General features: G+C 40.4%; 1 protein-coding gene across 3 annotated transcripts in view; it reads left to right on the top strand.

Annotated features, from left to right (window-relative positions):
- Nucleotides 1-1243: 1243 nt before the first annotated feature.
- ntng1a (netrin g1a) overlaps nucleotides 1244-14971 on the top strand; it is a 174967-nt gene continuing 161239 nt past the window's right edge. For 2 of the 3 annotated variants that reach the window (XM_052114048.1, XM_052114046.1), the window contains exon 1: nucleotides 3580-3869. The gene's annotated coding sequence lies outside the window, so the exon portion shown is untranslated. Of the gene's footprint in view, nucleotides 1382-3579; nucleotides 3870-14971 lie in introns of those variants that run through there. The other variant, XM_052114047.1, reaches the window with a different exon arrangement.

Below are 14971 nucleotides of genomic sequence, written 5' to 3'. Positions count from 1 at the left end.
TTTTAAACAGAAAAGGTTAGTACCCAATTTTATAACACTAAAACGTTATTAACATGCACATTGTTTACATCTTGTGGTTAAACTTTTAAAACAGTGAAACTGTAATGCATGGATTTGCCCCATTCACGTCCATAGGTGCCTCACTGTAACCCAGATTTTTGCTATTTTTAAAGAAAAATAAACTGTGGAAAATTACATTATGCCAGAAATCCTGTCAACTGAGTTTAACTTGTTTTAAACATTGAATATGTATTTAATTTCTCTTGATGTACATTAAAGTGTTATGCAGTTTTCATATCAACCACTGAACTGATGACTAGTCACTTGTAGGTTAAATGGACCATGACAGAAATGTTTTTTCCTTCTTTGTCACTAATTTAGTTGCAGATGTGAATCAGAGCCAGAAAATATTGCCCATGTGCTGAAATTTCACTCATGCAAGGAAGCACTGCTGTTTTGAATTCACCATCCACGTCCTTTTTAGTCTGCGGTGTTGTACTCTATAGTTTTCAGCTTTCAGGACAACTTTAGAGGACAGACAACAGATAGGGAGAGAGAGAGTTCTTGCATCTCTGAAAGTAGAGTTTAATATGAAATTATCCACTTTTAATGAGGCTACTGGAGTAGAAAGTCTCGCTATGAGCAATGGTCTACAATCCTCAACGATGTGCATTCAGACATTTTTAGTTTTTACGTCTCAATGCACTCAAATGAATTCAAGTCTCACTGTCTTTTGGGTTCTTTTGAGTGATCATGGAACTAATCATATCAAACACTTCCGCGTTACACGGGTCATCACACCACTTTATATTAAAGGTTTGTGTATTACATAACTTAAACTGTAGAGAAAGAAGCATATTAGCATAGATCATTAGTTGTTGCGAAATGATCTTACGATAGCATTGACATAATGCAATAAAAGTAGCCTAAATTCTAAGTAAAACCAATGAACATTATGTGGTTATAGCAACTTGTATATACATTTTGATAGTTTTGATATTGTAACTATATGCTATACAACTTTTCTAGTCAAGTTGCACCCATAACCGTTCGCCACACAGAATACAATAATCCCACCTTCCAAAATCCTTTTACCTGTCACATCCATCCAAAATAAATTAGGCTTCAACAAAACGTAACACTAAGCTGGAAACGTGTTTTCCCGCCGTCGCATTTGTTTGCCGAAGTGCCATTTGTGCCTTAGATTAAACCACCATTCTCCCGGAGCCGAGGGCAGGAGTGGTCGCCTCTGAGCTCAGCTCCGCACCGCACCTGCGCGTCTCCAAGATGTCCCGATACAAACCCATCAGATTTCGGCGTGCAACATGAAATTACATCGCGCTGTTGGAGCTGAAGCTTTGGAGTGAGCCTTTGAGTGAAGGTGAGATCAGTGAGTACTTTTTATTTGAATGCATGCATGTGTACTCATGAGTACGTCTAGCCCAAACTTTTTATGCGCGTTTGGTCATTTTGATGGGTATACAAGAGCAATTTGAATTAATTATGAATTGTCGGCTTTCTTTAGGCATAATTTGCATATCATTTACTTAATACGCTTATGTAATAAGAGTCCTTAATGTTTTACTGATCTGGTTATCTAGCTATAATCTCCATTGCCTGCAGTGCGTAAATTCTTCAATCCGCCTTTTGCGCACTTGTGACTCTCTTTTCACTTGCGGACCTTTAGAGAAACGTTCTGGCTATACCATTGGACCTGGCTGGTGTGAAACTCTTTGTAGAATGTAAAATTAAAATTTTTCTCTTTAGATATTACCAGTAGGTTGAACGAGAGAACACAGTCATGTGCGCAGGATGTCACGGCTTTGGCAATAATCAAGATTATTGGTTGTTCATTAAAATTAATTTGAACTAGCAACTACATAAATGAGCAGAGCTTGAACTGTTTCTCTTTTTATGAGGTGAATAAATATCACCAGCTGTTACTTCATTAGTACCATACCTATTGAGTTGCAACATGGAATTTATTGACCATTAATAAGACATCTATTGGATATTGTATAGCCTAAGTCTACGTTTAAAAATTAAATTAGCTAATTGTATGCTTATAGGGTACCATGAACTTTTATTGGCAGAAATAAAGCTGTTGCTTGCAACAAAGAAAATAACCTTTGCTGTTTTACACCAGTTCACAGAATGGAACATCAACCTGAACAGGATGACAGGGTATATAACAATGAATCATTGCGTTATAAGCTATTCAATATAAATACATAAACAATGATGGCAGAGCCTTATCATTTCAAATAATGAAGTCATTATTTTGTAACCTCTTAATGGACTTTCTTTTTACTTGGCATACTGTGGCTTTCTTTTAACCTTATTACTACACCAGCCTCATTTATAGACACAATTCACAACCTTTCACAGCCATTTCTTGGCGTTTTTGGAAATGGAGCCATATGTCATGTTTATCCAAGCAGAGTTTTTTTTAATTATTATTTATTTAGTGTGAGATAAGACAAATTATTTATCTTTACTCACTATTCCTCGGTCTTTCAGCTCCATTCGTGTGACTAGAGTTGTATTGCTTTTTATTGGGTGAACATCATTCATAAGTAAATTAATTTCACATTAAGCAACTATCTGTTTTTATTTTTTTACATGAAATGGCTGCTCCATATTTAGATTTAAATATAATATTAGATTAGATTCTTTCAGATAATGTAAGTTTTCATTATAGCATGTATTGTGCAGTAGATAAAATACCTAATGATATCCAATACTGTTTCTAGACACCAAAGAAAGAAACTCTTTATTTGACGTAATCTTTGTATATTCAATAAGTTAAATGCTACCTTTAGGACCCAGCGGATGGCATAGCCTATTTAGTATTTTAGATATCGTTATCGAAACAAAAATCTGTTACCCAGCTTCCTCGCACCTTTGTTAAACTGCCAAAAATGGGGAACGTAGGCTATTGTTGTCCCTTTTGTGTATAAGTCCCATCTGAGTTTTAAACTACTGTAAAAGAGATAGGGGGAGAGGATGAGCAGAAAACAGTGAGGGTTGAGTGAATGTGTAAAAGCCTAGAGTGTGTGTGGACTCCTGTGGAGTGTCCAAGCGCGTAATCTTCACCAGCCATCATTTCCCGCCGAACACTCGCGGTATAAGCGCGTAAGGGAATGTGCGTGAGTAATGATCGCGTGAGCATATTCACAAAGCGCGACGGCTAATTGGTGTGATTCATGTCTCGCTCGACTGACTGACTGAAACGTCGAAGCAATTGTGAAAATACTGCAAAAGAGCTGTTTTCCCCCCTTCTTTATTCCCGCATCAAGAAGGGAGTCTTGTTTTGTTTTTTGTTTTTTTTGGATATAGGGCGTTTGAAAAAAAAAAAAAAAAAAGCCGTCAGGAGGAACACTTGACTATTTAAAGTTTTGTGAGGACGGTTTTTTGTTCGGAGGTGATTTGTCATGTCACTCGCAAAAGAAAGGACTATGAAAAGGGAGATATTGCAGGATTTATGACTTTATACTGTCTGGGACATACTCTGAGGTTGGAGTGATGCTCCTTTCGTTGGTGCTGAAAACGCTCTTTGGATAATAATCAGTTGTTTTTCATTTGAAGTTTACCTCAGAAATTCCCGCTTTGGTAACGTCTCGCGCTTGAGAGATTTGGCACGCGACTTAAGAAAAGACTGACGTGCAGCAAAACGTCTTTGTAGTCGCTGTGTTTAGTCAGCCCTTTTAGTTCGGTTGGAAGTGGGGGGGGATTCCATTTTCCTCCTAACTCATCACATTAAGATTAACACGGGCATCTTTAAGAGGATCTCTCTTTGGTCATTCATGAACTTGTTGAACACCCAGCCCTCTGCGGGACTACTGACATCGAGAGTGAATCTCAATAGCGTGAGTATTCTGCTTCCTTTCTAAATGTTGGTGGGTTTATGTGAATATCTGAGCTGCTCGGCGACCACACATTAGTTATTTATTTAATTATGGGGTCTAACAGTGTTGTTTCGGTACAGCTTTAGTAACTTTCCTCAGGATTTATTCAAATTTATTCACTATAGTTTGTGGACTATTGCCTGTCGTAACTTTCTTTTTCATTTAAAACAATTATTTACAGGCTCACTTATAACCCTAAAGACATTATATTTGTGATGTAAAAATCAAAATGTTAAGCGAACCGAAATAAGATTTCAGTACTTGGATAGTGGAAAGCAGTTAAACGGTATAGCGTTATTCCAAGGAGATAATGCGAATGGAAGCGCCCCCTTGTGGCAGTAATGCGTTTTTTGCAGGCTATGTGCAGGTTGCTTCCTTCCATGTACTGTAAACTATTTCCTACTATGCCCTAATTTGTCGTAGGGGTAAAACCTTTCCACCACCACAGGCAGCTCTCACTTGACCTGCCACTGTCACAAGACTGAATTCGGCTACTTAACCTCTCACCATCACAGGCAGCTCTCATCGCTCCATCTTTGTTATTTGCGCTCTTTAAGCCTAGTTATATCAATCCAAAATGAATGTGAAAAAATAAGGAGGAAGAGCAATCAAAATACATTTTAAAATGCTTTAGCGCACGATTTACTGGTTTATTATAGATGGAAACTTTTTATTTTGTTATTAACAAAATGTTGTTATACACTGTTCTCCAGGCTTTGTGTAAACTCAAATCTCCAAACATTTACATTTATGCATTTGGCAGATACTTTTATCCAAAGCGACTTACAGAGCCCTTATTACAGGGACAATCCCCCCGCAGCAACCTGGAGATAAGTGCCTTGCTCAAGGACACAATGGTGGTGGCTGTGGGGATCGAACCAGCAACCTTCTGATTAACAGATTATCAGTTATGTGCTTTAGACCACTACACCACCACCACCACTCAAACACAATGTGTCTTTAATGGAATTAGGTGAGTGCTGCGTTTTGTGTTGACGGATCTAGGTGAGAGCTGCCTGTGGCATTTACAGATCTAGGGGAGAGCTGCGTTTTGCGTTGGCGGATCTAGGTGAGAGCTGTGTTTTGCGTTGATGGATCTAGGTGAGAGCTGCGTTTTGTGTTGACGGATCTAGGTGAGAGCTGTGTTTTGCGTTGATGGATCTAGGTGAGAGCTGCGTTTTGCGTTGATGGATCTAGGTGAGAGCTGTGTTTTACGTTGATGGATCTAGGTGAGAGCTGCGTTTTGCGTTGATGGATCTAGGTGAGAGCTGCGTTTTACGTTGATGGATCTAGGTGAGAGCTGCATTTTGCGTTGATGGATCTAGGTGAGAGCTGCGTTTTGCGTTGATGGATCTAGGTGAGAGCTGCGTTTTGCGTTGATGGATCTAGGTGAGAGCTGCGTTTTGCGTTGACGGATCTAGGTGAGTGCTGCGTTTTGCGTTGACGGATCTAGGTGAGTGCTGCGTTTTGCGTTGACGGATCTAGGTGAGTGCTGCGTTTTGCGTTGACGGATCTAGGTGAGTGCTGCGTTTTGCGTTGACGGATCTAGGTGAGTGCTGCGTTTTGCATTGAGGGATCTAGGTGAGAGCTGCGTTTTGCATTGACGGATCTAGGTGAGAGCTGCTATTTGTGTTGACGGGCCTAGGTGAGAGCTGCGTTTTGCATTGATGGATCTAGGTGATTGCTGCGTTTTGCGTTGCCGGATCTAGGTGAGAGCTGCATTTTGCATTGATGGATCTAGGTGAGAGCTGCGTTTTGCGTTGACAGATCTAGGTGAGTGCTGCGTTTTGCATTGAGGGATCTAGGTGAGAGCTGCGTTTTGCATTGACGGATCTAGGTGAGAGCTGCTATTTGTGTTGACGGGCCTAGGTGAGAGCTGCGTTTTGCATTGATGGATCTAGGTGATTGCTGCGTTTTGCGTTGCCGGATCTAGGTGAGAGCTGCATTTTGCATTGATGGATCTAGGTGAGAGCTGCGTTTTGCGTTGACAGATCTAGGTGAGAGCTGCGTTTTGCGTTGACAGATCTAGGTGAGAGCTGCGTTTTGCGTTGATGGACTAGGTGTAGGGCTGGGATAAACGATTATTTTTTAAACGATTAATCTAGCGATTATTTTTTCGATACATCGATTAATCTAAGGATTCATTTTTTCAGTCCGATTCGATTTCGATTCGATTAATCGACTTGTGACAACGACAAAGTAGTCAGGAGAGAGAAGATTAACGTCGGTGGATTTGAATTTGAATAATGGATTGTAGGCTACTGTACTGACGTCTTTCCGCGGTTAAAACAACAGTCCTTCTGATGTAGGCTACATTCATGTTTAGCCTATTTGATGCTATAAATTAACCAAGGAAAAGATGATTGGTTCACGAGCAGCTTTAACTGAGGCAATCTGTCACGACACATTAAAGAGCCACAAAATAGTAGGCTTATTTATGGTTTAATTTTCTTTGAATGACCAAATTTGAAAGTTGAGACTTTATTAAATGTTACCTGCTTGGTCCTGTCTGTCAGCGCGTTGTCAGTGTCCTCTATGTATTTTTCACGACATTCATTGCTATAAGCGCATTATTAATAGCTATAAGCGAAAACTTTAGGTGTCGACAACGTATTATAGCTTACTCCAACATCGAGTGCAAAGTGGGGAGTTGAAAAAAAACTTACGGTGCTCTGTCATCTGCGGCTGCTCCCGGGTGGCGCTAGAATGGAAGGCCATCTCCATTTTGCAAAGATGACATATCACGGAATTTTTTCCTTTTAAATTAAATAATTCCCATACTTTAGAGGAACGAGTGCATGCCGCCTTGCACTTCTGATAGTCTGAGGAGCCACTCGTGTTGGCGCCGGCACCGCCATCTTTGTTTTGGGTCTGACAATTCGACACGCGCATATTTTGCGTCGACGTATTTTTTGAGTCGACGTCATCCCAGCCCTAGTGCTGGTGCATTGCTGTGGTGCTAGAATGGAAAGCCATCTCCATTTTGCAAAGACGACATATCACATAATTTTTTCCTTTTAAATTAAAGAATTCCCACACTTTAGATGAACGAGTGCGTGCCGCCTTGCACTTCTGGTAGTCTGAGGAGCCACTCGTTTTGCTTCTACTCTCCGGCGCCGCCATCTTTGTTTTGGTCTGATGAATCGACACGCATATTTTGCGTCGACGTATTTTTTGCGTCGACGTCATCGATTACGTCGATGCGTCGTCCCAGCCCTAACTAGGTGAGAGCTGCCTGTGGCGTTGACAGATGGTGTGTGTGAGCTGCCTGTGGCGTTGACGGATCTAGGTGAGAGCTTCCTGTGGCATTTATAGATCGCGCGTGAAAGCTGCAAGTGGCGTTTACAGATCTAGGTGAGAGCTGCATTTTGTATTGACAGATCGCATGTAAGAGCCGCTTTTTTATTGACAGATCGCGCTTGAGAGCTGCCTGTGCCATTTACAGATCGCGCGTGAGAGCTGCCTGTGGTGTTTACAGACCGCGTGTGAGAGCTGCATGTGGTTTTTAAGGATTTAGGTGAGAGTGGCATTTTGTGTTGACGGATCTAGGGGAGAGCTGCATTTTGGCAATTATGGATCTCGTGTGAGAGCTGCATGTGGCGTTGACAGATTGCTGGTGAGAGCTGCATGTGTTGTTTATGGATCTAGGTGAGAGCTGCATTTTGCGTTGACGGGCCTAGGTGAGAGCTGCCTGTGCCATTTACAGATCGCGCGTGAGAGCTGCCTGTGCCATTTACAGATCTCGCGTGAGAGATTCCTGTGGTGTTTACGGACAGTGTGTGAGAGCTGCATGTGACATTGATGGATTGCATGTGAGAGCTGCATGTGGTGTTGACGGATAGCGTGTGAGAGCTGCCTGTGGCATTTACAGATCGCATGTGAGAGCTGCATGTGGCGTTGACGGATCGCGTGTGAGAGCTGCATGTGCCGTTTTTGGATCTAGGTGAGAGCTGTGTTTTGCATTGAAGGATCTAGGTGAGAGCTGCTATTTGTGTTGACGGGCCTAGGTGAGAGCTGTGTTTTGCGTTGATGGATCTAGGTGAGAGCAGTGTTGACAGACTGTGTGTGAGAGCTGCATGTGGCTTTGACGGATCGCATGTGAGAGCTGCGTATGGCGTTGACAGATCGCGTGTGAGAGCTGCACGTGGCGTTGACGGATCGCGTGTGAGAGCTGCATGTGGCGTTGAAGGATCGTGTGAGAGAGCTGCACGTGGCGTCGACAGATTGTGTGTGAGAGTTGCATGTGGCGTTGTCAGATCGCATGTGAGAGCTGCCTGTGCCATTTACAGATCGCGCCTGAGAGATGCCTGTGGTGTTTATGGACCGTGTGTGAGAGCTGCATGTGACATTGATGGATTGCATGTGAGAGCTGTATGTGGTGTTGACGGATAGCATGTGAGAGATGCCTGTGGCGTTTACAGATCGCATGTGAGAGCTGCATGTGGCGTTGACGGATCACGAGTGAGAGCTGCATGTGGCGTTTACGGATCTAGGTGAGACCTGCGTTTTGCATTGACGGATCTAGGTGAGAGCTGTATTTTGCATTGATGGATCTAGGTGAGAGCAGTGTTGACGGATCGTCTGTGAGAACTGCATGTGACATTGAGGGATTGCATGTGAGAGCTGCATGTGGCGTATACGGATCTAGGTGAGAGCTGCGTTTTGCATTGACGGATCTAGGCGAGAGCTGCTATTTGTGTTGACGGGCCTAGGTGAGAGCTGTGTTTTGCGTTGATGGATCTAGGTGAGAGCAGTGTTGACGGATCGTGTGTGAGAGCTGCCTGTGGTGTTTACAGATTGCATGTGAGAGCTGCATGCGGCGTTTATGGATGGTGTGAGAGAGCTGCATGTGGCGTCGACAGATCGTGCGTGAGAGTTGCATGTGGCGTTGTCGGATCGCGCGTGAGAGCTGCCTATACCATTTATAGATCGCGCGTAAGAGATGCCTGTGGCATTGACGGACCGCGTGTGAGAGCTGCCTGTGGCGTTTACGGATCTAGGTGAGAGCTGCGTTTTAGGTTGACGGATCTAGGTGAGAGCTGCTATTTGTGTTGACGGGCCAAGGTGAGAGCTGTGTTTTTGATGGATCTAGGTGAGAGCAGTGTTAACGGATCATGTGTGAGAGCTGCCTGTTGTTTTTTCTGATTTCGTGTGAGCTGCATGTGACATTGATGGATTGCATGTGAGAGCTGCATGTGGCGTTGACGGATTGTGTGTGAGAGCTGCATGTAGCGTTGACGGATCGTGTGAGAGAGCTGCATGTGGCGTCAACAGATTGTGTGTGAGAGTTGCATGTGGCGTTGTCGGATCGCATGTGACAGCTGCATGTGTCATCGACAGATTGTGTTTGAGAGTTGCATGTGGCATTGTCGGATCGCGCGTGAGAGCTGCATGTGGCATTTACTGATCTAGGTGAGAGCTGCGTTTTGCGTTGACGGATCTAGCTGAGAGCTGCGTTGACTGATCGCGTGTGAGAGCTGCCTGTGGAATTTTCTGATTATGTGTGAGAGCTGCATGGGGCATGACGGATCACGTGTGAGAGCTGCATGTGGCGTTTACGGATTGCGTGAGCGCTGCATGTTGCGTTGACGGATTGTGTGAGAGAGCGGCATGTGGCGTTGACAGATTGTGTGTGAGAGCTGCATGTGGCATTTACGGATTGCGTGTGAGCACTGCATGTTGCGTTGACGGATTGTGTGAGAGAGCGGCATGTGGCGTTGACAGATTGTGTGTGAGAGCTGCATGTGGCATTTACGGATTGCGTGTGAGCACTGCATGTGGCGTTGACAGATTGTGTGCGAGAGCTACATGTGGCGTTGTCGGATCGCATGTGAGAGCTGCATGTGGCATCGACAGATTGTGTTTGAGAGTTGCATGTGGCATTGTCGGATCGTGCGTGAGAGCAGTGTGTTGCGTTGACGGAACGCATGTGAGAGCTTCCTGTGGTGTAGTCGAATCTAGGTGAGAGCTGCGTTTTGCTTTGACAGATTGTGTGTGAGAGCTGCCTGTGGTGTTTACGGATCTATGTGAAAGCTGCGTTTTGCTTTGACAGAATGCAAACGCAAGTTTCCCGGCTTGTATAACCAGTGTTGGGGAGTGTCGTGTCCTTTTTTGAGGAGACGAAGTCAAGTTTTCAAAGTAAAAATGGTATTTATTAACAAGAAAGAATAAGTACAAAAATCATTCAGCCAGCTGGGGATCTAGTCTGCTTCACCCGTAAGCTCCGCTCAAAAAGACCCCGTTTCTCCAGTATTCCCTTCTTTTCTACATTTCCAACCCAGGATGTATTCCTTTGTTCTCAGGTTTTTACTCTTTTGATTGGCTTATTTTTGCCGCCGGGGCATCTCCAATATTCTAAGAGATAAGTTTCAATCATTCCGTTGGTTCGTTTTTGCCGCGGATTACTAGTTTTGCCTCCTATTGGTTCTCTCTTATCAGATCCTTGCTTAAAGAGTTTACAACGTGTAAACTGTTTCTAGGCTCCCCCTGCCTAAAGAATTTCCAATGTAGAAACTGTTTCCAGGTTCCCCTGCCTTTAAAAGATTTCCTGTGTCAGAAATGCAGCTGCAGTTTATCACATCTTCACATTCACTTATCCTTTTAGCGTTTCTGGTTTTAACATATTTTTCAAGTTAGTTACACACATCATTCATCATTTGTTAGCAGGCATACATTGTTTAAAATTTGTCACACACATATATACTGATTAAGATTGTAACACATAACAGGAGTAACGAAAAACATGTAACAGGATTACGTATTTAAAATACAAAATACAAGTAACAGTATTCCACTACAGTTACAATTTAAATAATTGGTAATTAGAATACAGTTACATTAAAATAGTATTTTGATTTCTGAAGACACTACTTTGCATTTTATTGTCATTTGTTTCATAAAATATTTAGTCCTTTCAGATGGAAAACATTTATACATATATATGATGCTATCTGAAGTGCATTTGAATAGTGGTGAAACATTTTCTTATGATGTGTTACATTCATACGAGCAGACAGAGAAGTAAGTTTGAAGTAAGTTTGGAGCAGAAGAAATATAAATAATCCTTGTGTAAATTGTTAGCTTTACGCTAAGCTAAAATGCTATTTCTAGCCATTTTACATACACGTTATCAGGCACGATTATATATTTTTAATCAGGAAAATTCACGTTGATCATAATTTCTATTTTTCTAGTAAGGCCTTTGATATTAGGACAAAAATCATGTTCTTCTTAATAATCTTTGTATTGTATTCCTGTAAAAATATCTGAAAATCCTTAAAACAACATCACTTTGATTTAGCTTGTTTTAGAAACAACACTTGCATAAGATATTTAGGTTTTTCATGGAATGTATTTTTAACATGTGTGTTTTGTCTTACTGTACTGGCAGAGTTTTATAGTCAAAACAATCTACCAGCACTGAAGAAGTAATCCAAAGTATTTAGAATATGTTACTGACCTTGAGTAATCTAATGGAATATGTTACGAATTACATTTTACAGCATGTATTCAAAAGTAACCCTCCCTACCCTTTGTATAACTAATGCGCATGCGCATTCTAGAGTTGACTGACAGGTAATTTCTGTATCTAAAAGGAGATTGGCTGGTTTAACTGTCAGGCAGGACTTTCTTTTTACATCCGTTGACTGTTATAATGATAATACATTTAATTTATGTATTGCCTTTCCAGAGCTCAAGAACACTACAATAATAACACAATAATACACAAACAAAGAACAGTCACAAAAACACAGTTTAGATAGTACAGTCATTGAGAGTGAATACATAACACATTAAGATAAATAACACTGAGAAAACAACGTTTTAATTTGAGATTTAAACTCAGAGATAGAAGAGATGCTGCCAATAGTCAGGCGGAGTATATTCCATATATTGTGTGCTATTAAACTGAATGATCTGCAACCCATATAAGAGAGGCGAGATCTAGGGACAGAAAGCGAGCAGATCGGGTTGTATGGGAGAAGCAAACCACCAAGTTAGTGAGGTGCCAGACCATAAAATGATTTAAAAGTAAGCAGGATTGGTTTATATTTAGAATTTTGAATATATTGCAACCTAGCAATGGAGTTAGCAGGTAAACCAATGAAGAGGGCATTGCTATAGTCAAGACGAGATTATATAAATGCATGAACCAGTGTTTCTGCATCTTTGAGACTGATAAAGGGAGGAAGGCGAGCAATGCTTCAAAGGTGAAAGAAGGCAATTTTAGATATAGATTTAATATGAGCTTCAAAAGTGAGGGAGGGATCAAAGATGATAACTACAGTTTTTACAGTGTTGGATGGTTTAATGAAAGTGCCATCAATATCACAACCAAAGTCACAAGGAATTGTTTACATTATATTCATGATGTTAGCCAGAGGGGAACTGGCCCCCACAGTGAGTCTGGTTTCTCCCAAGGTTATTTTTCTCCATTAATCAACATCTTCTGGAGTTTTGTGTTCCTTGCCACAGTCGCCTTCAGCTTGCTCACTGGGGTTATTAATACAATTATTATTTAATTACTTAATTTTAACAATAACAATCGTATTTTATCTAATTACACAATGATGATTTATCGACATTATAGACATTACAGTTTTATCTTCTGTTAATGCCTGATCTTCTGTAAAGCTGCTTTGAAATGATGTGTGTTGTGAAAGGCGCTATACAATTAAAATGGACTGACTTGACTTCATAAGTGTTGGTGTTCCAATTATAATGATCTCAGTTTTATTCATGTTCAATTTTAGGAAGTTGGAGTTAAGCCATTTTTTTTATTTCATTAACCCGTGTTGATAGTGGGCCGGTCTGGAGAGAGGGAGCAGATCAACAACCTGTACATATGTTAATGTCACAGTGGTAACTGAAACTGTGGCAGTGAATGAGTTGACCCAAAGTCAATATATATATATATATATATATATATATATATATATATATATATATATATATATATATTGAATAGAACCAATCCCTGAGTGACACCTAATTTCAGGGAAACAGTAGGTGACTGATAATTTTGCATTGAAATGTAAAACTGTCTTTCCGTGATGTCTGAAGAAAGCCAGGAGAGAGCAGCACAAGTGACACCAACATCAGAGAGGCAGGAGAGAAGTAATTCATGGCAAACAGTATCAAAAGCAGAACTAAGATCATGTAATAGAAGAATGGAGAGATAATCAAGAGTCACCAGTGAGTAGTAGGTCATTGACAAGGGCAGTTTCAGTACACTGAAGTGGGCAAAAGCCAGACTGAAAGGGGTCAAATATATCATTTTGAACAAGGAAAGATTGTAATTGGGAGGCAACAACTCTTTCCAGTATTTTGGAAATTAATGGTAAGTTAGAGATAGGGTGAAAATTAGAAAGAACAGTAGGGTCCAAGTTAGGGGTTTTAAGTACTGAGATACTGTTGCAGTTTTAAGTGGTAAAGGGAGAGAAGCTGAAGCTAGAGAACTGTTTATGAAATATGAGACAGGTGCAGAGATGACAGAATGACAGTTTGAGGAGGGATGTGGGAGCAGGATCAAGTTGGCAAGATGAAGAATTGGACTTCAGTATTAAGTCACTGATAGAGGAGGGGTTTGTAGGTTTGTCTGTTGAGTGCTCAGAGCTTGGTTGAGCATTCCAATTCCTCCCATTCATTTAAAAAGAAGTGGCCCATCTCTGCTAAATAATCTCTGACAGAACAAACATTCTGAGGGACAATGACCCAAATTAGGGAAAACAAATTTAGTATATTTAAATATATACCTTATTTTGTTCATTAATGTTTTTAAGATTATGAATTCATTTTGATATACATTTTAATTTAGATTTTATAATATAATGTTTAGAATATATATTTTTGAGTGCAGAGTCTGAGTCCTATTTAGTATTGTAGGTAGCACTTTTGTTTGCAGTGATTGCCTTGATTGACACTTGATTGTAAAGTTACACTAATTTAAAACATGAACAGTAGCATACATTACATGACAATAGTTATATTTTTTCCTCCTGTAAAGTTAGGGCTATTTTGCTAAAAGCAGTTAACAACATTGAATACATTAATATTTTAAAATTCGGTTTGTATAACACATATTTATGGAATGTGGAGCTTTTTTTTTTTTTTTTTACACAAGACCCTATCTTATTTGATGTCATATTTGATTGAAATATTGAACTAATGTCAATGCTGCTTATTTGTGTGTGTTTTTTGTGTGTGTGTGTGTGTGTGTGTGAACAGTCTCTCTCTCACTCTCTCTCCCTCTCTCACACACACACACACACACACACACACACACACACACACACACACACACACACGCACACACACACATGTTGTGTTTCCATGTTTTATGGGGACTTTCCATAGACATAATGTTTTTTTATACTGTACAAACTTTATATTCTATCCCCTAAACCTAACCCTACCCCTAAACCTAACCCTCACAGAAAACGTTCTGCATTTTTACATTTTCAAAAAACATAATTTAGTATGATTTATAAGCTGTTTTCCTCATGGGGACTGACAAAATGTCCCCACAAGGTCAAAAATTTCGGGTTTTACTATCCTTATGGGGACATTTGGTCCCCACAAAGTGATAAATACACGCTCACAGACACACACTCTCTCTTAGTTCAATTCAATTTCGATAAAAATACTTTGTTGGCATCATTGTGTTTGCATACAATATTACCAAAGTGTTAATGCACAAAATAATTACAGACAAGAAAATTAAATATAATAAATAATGGCCATGATAAAATGGTAATAATAATAAAATAGGACAGAACAACAGTAAATAAAGATTAATATATATATATATATATATATATATATATATATATATATATATATATATATATATATTGTAATTCTGAAATAGTCTATCTTTTTAATAAAAAATTAACAGACACAGACATCGTGGACGCATATCATTTTCGCTGGATGATAGAGTTTTATTATACTGTAAAAAAGTTAGGCTGTACTGTCTCCCCTGAAGTGCATTTATGATCTTTTCTCTCCTGTGTGGCAGGGGATGAAACGAAGCACAGTGTCTTTTGAAACACAATTAGGCC

This window comes from Xyrauchen texanus, chromosome 41 (assembly GCF_025860055.1).
Source record: "Xyrauchen texanus isolate HMW12.3.18 chromosome 41, RBS_HiC_50CHRs, whole genome shotgun sequence".
In the NCBI taxonomy this organism is placed as follows: domain Eukaryota; kingdom Metazoa; phylum Chordata; class Actinopteri; order Cypriniformes; family Catostomidae; genus Xyrauchen; species Xyrauchen texanus.
Note: the sequence above shows the minus strand (reverse complement) of the source record. Positions and strands in the feature narration are given on the sequence as shown.